The sequence below is a fragment of the Crotalus tigris genome, unplaced genomic scaffold (genome assembly GCF_016545835.1).
Source record: "Crotalus tigris isolate CLP2741 ecotype Arizona unplaced genomic scaffold, ASM1654583v1 scf7180000018432.44079421565:4894166, whole genome shotgun sequence".
Taxonomy (NCBI): Eukaryota; Metazoa; Chordata; class Lepidosauria; order Squamata; family Viperidae; genus Crotalus; species Crotalus tigris.
In genome coordinates this window covers 1,029,603-1,042,936 of record NW_024096999.1, presented here as the reverse complement: position 1 = coordinate 1,042,936, position 13,334 = coordinate 1,029,603, and positions in this window count along the sequence as shown.

Below are 13,334 nucleotides of genomic sequence, written 5' to 3'. Positions count from 1 at the left end.
GAGACAGACAGACAGACAGACAGACAGACAGAGAGGCAGAAAAAAAAGGGGGGGAGAGAAAAAAATCCTAACTCAGGTTTGCTCTGGGGGTGTCACATTTCACCCAAACAAGTTTGCATCAGGCACTGGAACACTAGCAGAGTTTAAAGTTGAGGGCTATAAAGAAGATGGGAAGGTGGTCCAGCAGAAGAAGTATTCTGAAGGCCCCGTCTGCTAAGGAGCCACCACTGATGGGACCCTGCAGATGGGTCTTTTCTGCTGTTTCTCCCCCCCCCCATGGATCAACACCCCCATCCCTGAAGTGAGACTAGTGTCACTTGATGTCTTCTCAGAAGTTCTTCAAAACATGATTGTGTCCACGGCCTTTGGGGTGTCAAGGAAATGTTAATTTAATGGGGTGGCTTCATTGCTCAGAGCTCCTAAAGCTTTCTCTCAGCTTTTTAAAAATAATATGAATGGTTAAATTGTGGAATGTTTATTTTCAATCTTGTCTCTTTATGGTTATTTTTATTGCACGCCACCCAGAGTCACGTTTTGTGAGATAGGCAGCCATATAAATATGATAGAGATAGACAGGCAGGCAGACAGATGAGAGAGAGAGAGAGAGAGAGAGAGAGAGAGAGAGAGAGAGAGAGAGAGAGAGAATTTCTTCAGTCTGTCCTTCCAGAGGTATCCCAAAATGTTTGTAAGCCACCCAGCATGGGCGCCATTCAAGTCTAATCAACAAACACACAAAATGGCAGGCGCCATGCTGTGCCTTAAAGCTTTCCTTCTTGCTAATGTTTGCGAGCACATATTAAAGGGGGCGAGCATAACACCATGCCCAGGACCTCACAGGTTCTTAATAATTTAATATCTACATCTTTTCATTTCACAAAGAAAATCTCAGTGTCACCAGGATGGGTATTTGGAGATTATGAATTAGAATTGTTTGGATGTATGTGATGCATTTTATTTCTTTATCATTCTTATTCTGTTTGGGGGGGGGTCCTTTCTTTTTCTTGCATTTTTGAAGCGGTTGTTTTAAATATTGGTTGTATTTTTTTTAACAGAAAAAGATATATATATAAAAAAAGAAAAAAGTAGAATCAATAAATAAACAAAGCCTGCTTGGCCTCCATTAGGAAGCTGAATACTAAACAATGCTAAAAAGCATTAGGTGACTGCCTTGCCTTCAACATAAACCATGTTTTTTATCTGTTTCCATCCATTTGACAGGCTCTCTGATGCTATTTCCATAGAGAATTCAACTCAGCCTTGCTAGACTCTCTGGAAGAGAGAAGAGAAGAGAAGAGAAGAGAAGAGGAGAAAAGACAGAGAGAAGATGAAGATGAAGAGAAGAGAAGGGAAGGGAAGGGAAGGGAAGAGGGAAGAGAAGAGAAGAGATAGAGCAGAGAAGAGAAGATGAAGAGGAGAGAAGAGGAGAAAGGAGAGGAGAGGAGAAAAGACAGAGAGGAGAAGATGAAGATGAAGAGAGGAGAAAAGACAGAAGATGAAGATGAAGGGAAGGGAAGGGAAGAGAAAAGAAGAGAAGAGAAGAGAAGAAGAGAAGAGAACAGAAGAGAAGAGAAGAGGAGAGAAGAGGAGAAGAGAAGAGAACAGAAGAGAAGAGAAGAGAAATTAAAAAATAATGAGTGAACCCATAATTCTGGCCACTTTTATTTCCACATTTTAACAAAATGCTAGGAGAAATTAAAATTCTATTTCCCCCTGCCTAACAACCAGTCAGCTGGGACTGTACTAATGTATTATTTTGCCTTTATTATACCAAAATATGGTACCATTAAGAAATTATCATTATTATACAAACACTATACTGATGCTTAAAATATCATTTACTGTAAAATAGTAAACGAAATCAGCAGAAGCCCTTGACAAGGCCAAGTTAAAAGATAGATTTTTTTTAAAGACATTACTTTAAAAAAATAAATAGCCTGAGTGACATTTAATACTAAACTGGATTAAATTTAATAGCATTTAAGGATTTTAAATTTAATACTAAATAACATTAAATTGTTTAATAATATTGAATTTAAAACTAATCAAATTTAATAAAAACTATATTAACAGCAGCCTTGCCCTCTTTTCCAAAATACAGTGAATGTGGACAAAACAGTGACAGGCAGCAGAAAAACAAAATAACAGAGTTGGAAGAGACCTTGGAGGTCATCTAGTCCAACCCCCTGCTCAAGCAAGAAATCCTCTACAATTTCAGATAAATGGCTGTCCAATCCTTTCTTAAAAACCTCCAGTGTTGGAGCATTGTTTTGAAACTTCTAGCAAAGTCAAATGCTTCAGAACTATTACCACAGCACTTTATTATTATCCTCATTATAAATTTATTATAACCACCTAACTTTTAGGGACTAAACTATATTTCTCCTTTCTTGGGTTAATCAGCATCCCTTAGTGTGAACGTTTTCTGGTTAGCCAAGCTTCTCTATCTGAAAAAGATCAGATGAGTGGTTCTGAGGTCTTCCATTGAGAAGTCAAATGATAGAGAGATAATTCTTCAATGTAAAATGGAGCGTTTGGACAGGAGACTTATACCTACGTCTTTAAACTCTGTGTAATTGAAACAACTCGTCCAGACGAGTATATTTTCTTCCGGTTAAAACAATAGAAATACACAAACACCTCCCAATGATCTGAAAGAGATCTGTGAAAGATTGAAAAAGATAAATACTGCCCCAAAAGTTAATCTCTACCTAAACTTCTTACCACGATCTCTTTAATGATAATAGAGAACACCTTCGTTAATTTTCGTTGTCTTGGTTTCTCATTTGTTTCCAAACTCATTCTAAAATAGATGATGATGATGATGATGATAATAATAATGTTGGAAGGGATCTTGGAGGTCATCTAGTCCAACCCCCTGCTCAGGCAGGAAACCTTATATCATTTCAGACCAATGGCTGTCCAGTCTCTTCCTAAAAGCCTCCAGTGTTGGAGTACCCACACCTTCTGGAGGCAGGTTGTTCCACTGATTAATTGTTCTCACTTTCTGGAAATTTCTCCTTAGTTCCAGGTGGTTTTCTCCTTGGTTAATTTACATCCGTTGCTTCTTCTCCTGCCTTCTGGTGCTTTCTCTCAAATACTGGAAGAATTGCTATCATGTCACTCCTTGTCCTTCTTTTCATTAAATTAGACATACCCAATTCCAGCAACCGTTCCTTATATGTTTTATCCTCCAGTCCCCTAATCATCTTTGTTGCTCTTCTCTGTACTCTTTCTAGAGTCCCAACATCTTTTTTGTTATAGTCTTACTTTCCTAAAATCGCAGACACTGAAAAAATATTTTCTTATTCATAATCTACTACCTTGATTTCAATATCGTTGAGCCCCGGGGGTTTCCCTTTGCAAAGCCGACCTTTAAAGCAAGCAAGTTTCTGGGGAGAACCAGGGTCCATAAGAACTTAAAATAAAGTCTTCTCCTTTGCCACACCCAGACTGTGGAATTTTGTACCCAAAGAGAACCTTCCTAAATTCATCTTAAAGAATTCATTTGCAATTGTCTAAAGTCATAGCTCCTGTCAGGCTCATTTCTCCAAGATTTGGAATACCACTATTCCTCCCGTGATCATTTGTTGTTGGTTTAGATGTTATTATCCTGAGATTTTGTACTGAATTTCAACCCCCTCCCCCCCTTGGGCATGTTTGTTTAAATTGACTGCAGCTCGGTGGCCTAATTTGCTCAGATCATTTTTGAGATACGGTACCTCGTGTGTTCTTCTCCTTGGAGAAGAAAGGCTTTCAACAGTCCAACGTCAGCAATGACATTCCTAAGGAGACATCGCCGATGCCAACTCTGCGGTCTTTCAGCCAAAAAAACAAAACTAAACTAAACTAAACCAAGTCACCACCACCCAGATACCTCTTAATTATTATCTGTACTCGTTTCGAGGTATTTTAAACTGCCTATTGGTGCTAGCGTCTGATAGAGCGATTCTTGGAACGTTAACGGCTTAATGCCTTTGCCAAGTCAAAATGAGTAATTGATTCCTCCATATAGTGTGCCAAAACATACCTTCTTCATCTCCTGGAATTTTTCTTCCCCTGTGAAAGAAGATTCTGTATTGTCTCTCTTATTCTTGGGGTGTCTTAGAGCTTGCGTAGAATCCTTTGGGGTTGCGTTTCTAGATTTATTCTTTTGCTGGGAATCAGAAGAATGTGTGTCTGTCTGTCAATATCTATCTATCTATCTATCTATCTATCTATCTATCTATCTATCTCTATATCTATTTATCACTATCAATCTGTCTGTCTATCTATCTATCTATCTATCTATCTATCTATCTATCTATCTATCTATCGCTTCTTTTTGTCATAGAACGCCCAGAACGGAGTTCCGGCACCTTTTTTGGATGGAACCTTGTATGGCGGGTTGTATGATGTGTGTGAGTTCTGGCACCTTTTTTTTTCTTTCAAAAAAAGCACTCTATCTATCTATCTATCTATCTATCTATCTATCTATCTATCTATCTATCTCTATAGATAGATAGATAGATAGATAGATAGATAGATAGATAGATAGATAGATAGATAGATAGATAGATCAATATATCATTCATCTATCTATTATCTATCTATCTCTATCATCTATCTCTATCATCTACCTGTCTATAATCTATCTTTATCTGTCTCTATCTATCTATCATCTATCTATCTCTATCTCTATTTATCACTATATCTATCTATCTATATCAATATATCATTCATCTATCTATCTATCTATCTGTCTGTCTGTCTCTATCTATCTATCTATCTATCTATCTATCTATCTATCTATCTATCTATCTATCTATCTATCTACCGGTATCCATCCATCATTTCAATGGATATGTTCTTCCATCCCTCTGCAGCCTCCTTGTTGATCTCCTTCTCGATTTGAAAGATTCCTTAGAGATGGTCCTTCCAGGTATTTCCTCATGAGAGTCAACAGGAAAGTCAAAAACCAGTATGGCTGCCAAAGATATTTTTGTGCAATGAATGATGGGACATTCAGCCCTGGGTCACCTCATGGATAAAACAAATGCTGAATGCCATTTTCTATCCTGAGAACAGCATCCAACTATCTATGGGGAGCATCAGAAAAGGCCATCAAAGAAATTTAGGGCACAGCAAATATCAGCGCTACCACCCTGCAGACAATTAATATTCATAAAACGGTCACGTTTAGGCATCTCCCCGAGATCTGGTTGTTTTTTTTTTTCTGTTTGTGGGGAAGATTTGTGTCAAGGAAGACAGCTTCCTAAATGAGGAGCCATCTGGGGTGAGACAGTCTAGACAGGGTTTGCCTCCTGAGGGAGAAAGAGATTTGGTCCTTCCAGTACAAACATAGTCCTCGACGCAACCTCAGCATCTCTGGATCGCAACTCAACATTTGGGGCACCCTACTCAAAATGCATGTCTGTCAAATTAAAGGCACGTCATGGTGGAAACCAAGAGATGGCAGCTGGCAAGAAGAAGACTAGAAGACATGAGTTCAGCCTTCAAGGAAGCTATTAACGCCCTGGGTGGCCATAGGGCAGAGGGGAAAATTCACACACCTCTTTGTTGTAGTAGACAAGATGATGCTGGGACTGTATCAACATCCTGAGATAGTCCTCTCTACTTTTCCCATGCCTAGAGAGAGGAAGGATGGCTATGCAGGAACGCTAAGCGTGGGGAGCCACAGAAAGACATATTTTTTTTCAAAACAGGTAGTCCTCAACTTCCGGCTTATTCGTGCAGCGACTCTTCCAAGTTGCAACAGCACTGAAAAAGGTGACTTTCGATCAATCTTCATGCTTAGGATTGTCGCAGCGTCTCTGTACTGACATGAATAAAATTTGGATGCCTGGCAACTGGTACATATTCCAGAGGATGGCAATATCCCAGGGTGGTCAAATGGTCCCCAGCCAGCTTCCCACAAGCAAAGCCAATGAAGAAAGCTGCACCGCAGTGATTTGCTTAACCACTGTGGCAGAAAGAAAGGTCGTCAAACCAGGCGCAAGTCACTTAAGCCTGGTGGCGCAATGGTTAGAATGCAGTGTTGCAGGCAAAAGCTCTGCCCACAGTCCGGAGTTCGATCTGGATGGGACTCAAAGTTTGACTCAGCCTCCCACCCTTCCGAGGTTGGTAAAATGGGGACCCAGATTGTTAGGGGAGGGGGGGCAATAGGCTAACTCTGTAAATTGCTTAGAGAGGGTCTCAAAGGTGCTTTTTCAAGAGGCAACTGGACGTTCTTGTTTTTTCTTTGAAGACGTTTTGCTTCTCATCCAAGAAAGCTTCTTCAGCTCTGACTGGATGGTGGGAGAGTGGAAGGATTTATACTCCTTGCAGACAGCTGGTCATTTGCCTTCTTTTAGAGAGTCGTTGGGGCCATTTGGAGGTTTATCTGTGTCCTCAAGTTCATCTGAGTGGTGCAAATGGGTGTAGAGCTTTCTTGGAACTGCTGAAAGGACGGTGTTGTAGACATCATCTATCTCCAGTCTACAACACCGTCTTTTTAACAGTTCCAAGAAGGCTCCACACCCATTTGCACCACTCAGGTGACCCTGAAGACACAGATAAGCCTCCAGGTGGCCTCAAGGACTCTCTAGAAGAAGGCAAATGACCAGCTGTCTGCAAGGAGTATAAATCCTTCCATTCCCCACCATCCAGTCAGAGCTGAAGAAGTTTCTTGGATGAGAAGTGAAATGTCTTCAAGGAAAAATGAAGGAAAAATCACCTTTGGGACAACCATGACCTGGATGATGGAGAATCTCCATAGACATTTGCTTAGTGAGGGCTGTTAAGCACTGTGAAGTTGTATAAAGGTCTTGCTATTAATAATCACCTTCATTAGCAATGGAAATTCTGGCGCCAAGGTCTACCTATATAATATTTGGCCAACCTCTGTTGTGAAGAAGCCAGCGCTACCCTGAAAAAGTTTGCCAAAAAAAAAGGGGGGGGGTGTTCCCAGTGAGAAAAGATGCACACATTCAAAACCACAACCAATTTCCACCTCCTCTACTCCGAGGAAAGAAAACTTATCAAGCATGATGTTATGGTTCTTTCACGGTTTTCAAAGTTATCTGTCGAAGCAACCTATGGCATCTAGCAGGAGAAAACCTCCCACCCAATTTCATCTTTTCCTTTAATCAACTGGAGCCCAACAGACCCACAGAAAGGAGATTAGATTTGCGTCCTTTCTCTGTGTGTGTGTGTGTGGGTTGTTTTTTTTTTATGTTTAAAAAATACATTGCCTTCCCAAGAACGTCTCACTCCAGCCTGGACATGCACAATCTATCAATGTGCAGATAAAGCATAAAAGAGAGAGAGAGAGAGAGAGAGAGAGAGAGAAAGAGAGATTCTTAATAAATGCATTTTGCAGTTTGATGCAAAACAGAGGTGACAGACAACCCCAGTGAGGGAAGCTTTGACTAAAAACAACTTCAAAAAATTATCTACAGGGCTTTCAAAAGTTGGACTTCCAGGATGTGAGGAAATCGGTGGCAAAGCAAAGGGGCAAAGGAAGTTTATACAGGGGGTCCTCGACTTATGAGCTGAACGGAGCCCAACATTTCTGTTGCTAAGCGAGACGTGTTTTTTTTTTTAAAAAAGTGAGTTTTGCCCGTTTTTACGACTTTTCTTGCCACCGTTCTGGAATGAATCGCTGCAGTTCATAAGTTAGTAGCCAGGTTGTTAAGTGAATCCGGCCTCCCCATTGTCTTTGTCTGCCAGCAGATCCCGGGACGCTGCGACCGTCATAAATAGGAATCGGTTGCCAAGCGTCGGAATTTTGATCACGTGACCCGGGGGGGGGATGCTGTCAAAGGTCGTAACTGTGAAAAAAAGATCATCGGCCACCTTTTTTTCAATGCCGTTGTAACTCTGAACGGTCACTAAACGAACTGTTGTTTAAGTCAAGGGCTAGCTGGATACGCACACTCCTGTTCCTGACACACTTCATTCCAGAGCCTGAGTGACTGAGTTACGTAACCATTTCTTCATTTAAACAAAGAGCACCCAAACAAAGTTATCACACAATAATTCTCTTACCTTTTCCCAAGTCTTCAAGTAAACGCAAACACTCCTGACGTGTTCCTACGTTCTGCTGCAAGAAAGGAAGACCTGCAAGAAATAAATTAAGGTAGTCACTGAAATTTCTGTCTCCCTGCGTGTCTCTCCGTCATTCAACATGTTAAAAATATTGCAAACGGATTTGCAATATCTCAGGCATTCAACATGTTAAAAATATTGCAAACGGATTTGCAATATCTCAGGCATTCAACATGTTAAAAATATTGCAAACGGATTTCTAATTTACTGACCCGGACACGGTGCTGTGAATTTTGACAGAAGCCCTTTGGAGATGGGAAGTGAAAAGAAAGGGGAAGATTTTTTTAAAAAATAAAATAAAATAAATGACAAATCATTGTACCACTTGCCTTTTAAAAACTGATCAAAGGGCACACCTGTGTGGATCGAGTGTGTAAGAAGGCCAAGAAAACGGGTGCATTTCTGTAAGCGTGCCATTTTGTGCGTGTTTCCCAAAATGAAATCTACACAATCTTTTTACAGGATGTGAAATTTAGCTTTCTTTTAAACAACAGATTTCTTCGAAATGAAGGATCACATTCTCTCAGACACTTGGGGGGGGGGAGGGAAATCTCCGGAAAAAAAAACCCTCCCTGCTTAAGGATCTGGAAATTTGATTTAATTTAACCATTTCATTAGCCACTTAATTTGGGAATTGTAGACTTGTAAATGTCATGAGGATATTGCAAGTATACACTATCTATGCGCAATAGCTGTGGCAATTATATACTAATACATTTTCTCTGGGTAAGCCTGTGTGTTAATCTGCAATGCTAAATTGATCAATAACGTTCAGAATTCAGGGGGCTTTTTGAGTTGACAATAACTCATCTGAGTTTACGGATGTTATTCTGACCCAGGCAGCTTTACAAGCAAATCACAGTCAGCTGTGATTTTTCTAAAAAAAATTTTAGGATGGTGATTTTATTCTATTGCTTGTGGGAGGCAAAAGCTCTTCTGGCATAAACTAGATGTTTTTGTAAACATCTAGACCGCGGACTTAGTCTTAAAAGATAGCGAGTAAGAAGAAAGGGAAGAAATTATGATTTTCTGCAGGGGAAAAAAAATGCAAAACCTAGGAATAAAAACAGAGTTCAACATACAGAATAACAGAGTTGAAAGGGAGCTAGGAGGTCTTCTAGTCCAACCCCCTGATCAATCGAGAGACCCTACACCAAATGTACAGCCCTCATTTCCCCTTATTACATCTACTGTTTGCAGAGAATAAAGTACTGTACTTTATAATCCAAACTTTTAGGAAATATTTCATCCGCCACATAAATGCATTTTTTTCAGCAGTACAGATTCTCTAGAAGTAGATGGAGAACATTTCTACTTATTTCTCTTTCTCATCCATTACAGCTGTGTTTTTATATTACACAAGCACAACTGACTTTGTACGCAGTTTCTTGTGTCAAACCATGAAGGCTGGGTGGGCACTTCCATGCAAAGATGTGATGAATTCGGCTTTCAAGTTGTACGTCGGACAGACCCACTTCTTGCACTCTAGAAACCGTGACTTAAATATTAATTGCCTACAACGAGCCAACCGAGATTTCTTTTAAAAAGCCAACAACATTTAAACACAGTCCTCAGTTAGACCGAGAGCTAACTATAGCCCAACCATCGCTTCACACCATGCACTGACCCAGCTAAGAGCATGCATTCAAAAGACCAATGCGAAGAAATGTGCCAAAGTCGCTTTTCCAAAAGGCAACTGAACTTTCTTGCGTTTTTTTTTTCCCTTCAAAGCTTTTCGCTTCTCATCCAAGAAGCTTCTTCGGTTCAAGAAGTGTCTTGGATGAGAAGAAGAAGTTTTTTGGATGAGATGCGAAACGTTTTTGAGGGGGAAGAATAAACCCCCAAGAAAGTCCAGTTGCCTCTTTTTTGGAACAACCATGAGCTGAATGATTGAGAGTTTCCATAGACGATGCAAAGAAATGTGCTCCCATGTGGACACATTTGGCTGACTTGGGCTCTCTACAACTGTGGCTAATAATAATAATAATAATAATAATAATAATAATAATAATGGAAAGGGGCTTGGAGGTCATCTAGTCCAACCCCCTGCTCAGGCAGGAAACCCTATACCATTTCAGACAAATGGCTGTCCACTCTCTTCTTAAAAACTTCCAGTGTTGGAACATTCACCGCTCCTGGAGGCAGGCTGTTCCACTGGTTAATTGTTCTCACTGTCAGGAAGAAATCTGCCCAAACAGATTCCCACCTATCCCAGTGTGCATTTACAAACCACACACACAACACATACAGACACAGACATGCAAACCTATTTGGAAACTCTCCTTTCAGAATAATCTACAGCCATCTCCCCTGGCATTGCCTACAACGCCACCCCCCCCCGCCCTACAAAACCCACCCACCTGCGTCTAGACACCAGGTAAGCACGGTTTCAGCCTCGGAGGGGGCCCTGGAAAGCGCGCCCATTAATTGTCCTCCGGGGCTCAGCAACTCCAGCGGACTTACCCGCCTGCCTGCACTTTGCGTAGCTCTCGCCAGGCTGCCGGGAGAGAGAGCTGGGTGAGAAACCTGCTTGACCCTCTCCTGCCTCTTGCCGGTTCAAGCAGCCGAGAAGCGAAGGAAACCCTCCAACGCGGAGCATGTGCGGAGCGCTCCAGCCGCCGCCGCGAGCAGCCCCCGGACTGCAGATGGCAAAGGAAACAGGCTTTCTTTAGAGGGCGAAGCAAAAAGAAAAGGGAGGAAGAGGGAGAGAGAGAGAGAGAGAAGGAAGAAAAGAGAGAAAGAAGGAGGGAAGAAGGAAAAAAGAGAGAAGGAAGGGAGGGAGGAAGAGAGGGAGGAAGGAAGGAAGAGAAGGAAGGGAGGGAGGGAGGAAGGAAGGAGAGGATAGAGGAAGGAAGGAGAAAGAGAAGGAAGGGAGGGATGGAGAAAGTAAGGAAGGGGTGGATAGAGGAAGGAAGGAGAAAGAGAAGGGCGGGAGGAAGGAAGAAAAGAGAGAAGGGGATGATAGAGGGAGGAAGGAAGGAAGGAAGCAAGCAAGCAAGCAAGGAAGGAAGGAAGGAAGAAAGGAAGCAGGGAAGGAAGGAAGGAAAGAAGGAAGGAAGGAAGCAAGGAAGGAAGGAAGGAAGGAAGGAAGGAAGGGAGCAGGGAAGGAAGGAAGGAAGCAAGCAAGGAAGGAAGGAAGGAAGGAAGGAAGCAGGGAAGGAAGGAAGGAAGGAAGGAAGGAAGGAAGGAAGGAAGGAAGGAAGGGAGCAGGGAAGGAAGCAAGCAAGCAAGCAAGGAAGCAAGCAAGGAAGGAAGCAGGGAAAGATGGAAGGAAGGAAGGAAGGAAGGAAGGAAGGAAGGAAGGAAGGAAGGAAGGAAGGAAGGAGAAAACGACAAGAAAGGCCAAAAAAAAAAAAAAAGGACCAAAAGAAAAAGTCACATCCGAATAGCCGCCGCTGCCATCCGCTATTTGCCCTTTGCAAAGCCCCGATCCAGACGCAAAGAAACTCCTTTCGCAACGCGGGCCAGTTGGGGAGGGGGAGATGTGGGGAGGGGGAGCGAGGCGCTGCAAAAGCGAGGCGGGGGTCGGGAGGCTTCCCCGAGCCCAGCGTTGCACAAGCGGCGTGCACGGCTCTGCTCCTCCCCCTAGAGGTGGCCTGTCCTGCACAGGGGCTCACCTGGCCGCTCCGAGAAGCGCCAGCCCCGGAGCGCAGCAGAGGGGGGGGAAGAAAGAAAAGAAAAGGAAAGAAAAAAAGAGGGAGGAGAAGAGGAGAAGCCACCTTCGTCGCAAGCTCCCTCGGGTTCCGCCCTGCCCACCGTTGCCGGGGCCACCCCGAGTGGCAGCTGACGACCCAATCGGAAAGGGCCGTTCGGGCGGCGGTGGCCAATGAGCGGGCTGAGAAGGGAGCGAGGGAGACCCGCCCAGCAGAGAGGCCTGTGGGTAATGTAGTCCTGAAACCTGGCAGCTGCTCTTAAGACCAGTGGCCACCCGCTGAGTTTGTTCCCCCCAGTTTATTCATTCTTCCAAAAAGTATTATTAATAATAACAACAACAACAATGACTCAGTCGTCCCCCCCCCCTCCGCCTTTTTACGTGAAAATGGCAGGGGCTTGTAATGCGGATTTTGAATGCATTATTTCCTGCCTTTGAGTCAATATTGATTCCTGGTAACTGCCTGGATAAGTCTCTGCAGATTTCTTGGCAAGGTTTTGGAAATGGAAATTATTTTATTTTATTTTATTTTATTAGCATACAGCGTCTACAGCAGTGGTTCTCAACTTTTTTAATGCCGTGACCCCCCAACCTGTCATAAGTTGAGGACTACTCAACCGGTCGTAAGTCGAGGACTACTCAACTGGTGCAGCACCGTTTGCAGAATGGGACTTTTGGCGGGCTCAGCAGGGCAGAGACAGCCTGGACAGTTCCTATTGGCTTTTGAAAGCCAATAAAATTAGACTCTATTCAAGAGAGTCTATTCTATTGGCTTTCAAAAGCCAATAGAATAAAAGGGAGTAGCATAGCTAAGGAAAAGGGGGGGGGGGGAAATGGCGGACTGCGTTGTTTGGCGACCCCCATGAAATGGTCGTTCGACCCCAAATGGGGTCCCGACCCACAAGTGGAGAACCACTGGTCTACAGCAATCACTGATATGTAACACTAATAAAACACATTATATGCACAGACACGAATATAGGTTTAAATAAAACATCGGCATATCCATGTAGGTGAAGAGTGTGGACATCACAACGGACAAGATAAAATATTAAACTGGGGTAAAACCATGATAAAAATCACCATAACATGGTGCCATAGAGTCACAATAGGGTAGCTGTTCTAGTTCAAAATCTAAGGAAGCTTCTGGTGGGGTTGCCTTACTTTAATGCTGGGCTCATTGCTTTAATTATAATCAATAATAAAACTTTAGATGTTAATAGTGAAAGTGTTGTGGCATTGCCTGGCACCCCTTGGCCCCACGGGACAATAAAGGTTTTTAAAATTAGTGGCACCTGCAGTGCAAATATTTTATTCCAGGATTTATGATCCAGGGTATATGATCCAGGACGGAGTGCCCATTGATTTAAGTTCCTGTGATGCTTGCAGACAACAGCAACATTTCGGTAACACAAATCCAGGGGTTCTCTTAGTTCTGGTTAGGTGCATGTCATCACTCAGCAAATGATTTTCAGAACTGAGCCAGCTACAAAGGGCTACCGTATCTATAGGGAATTATAATTTGAAACACCTCAAAATATAAAGAGAAGCGGGAATTGGATTGGAAACTCAACAGAAACTATGGTTTCTTTCTTAA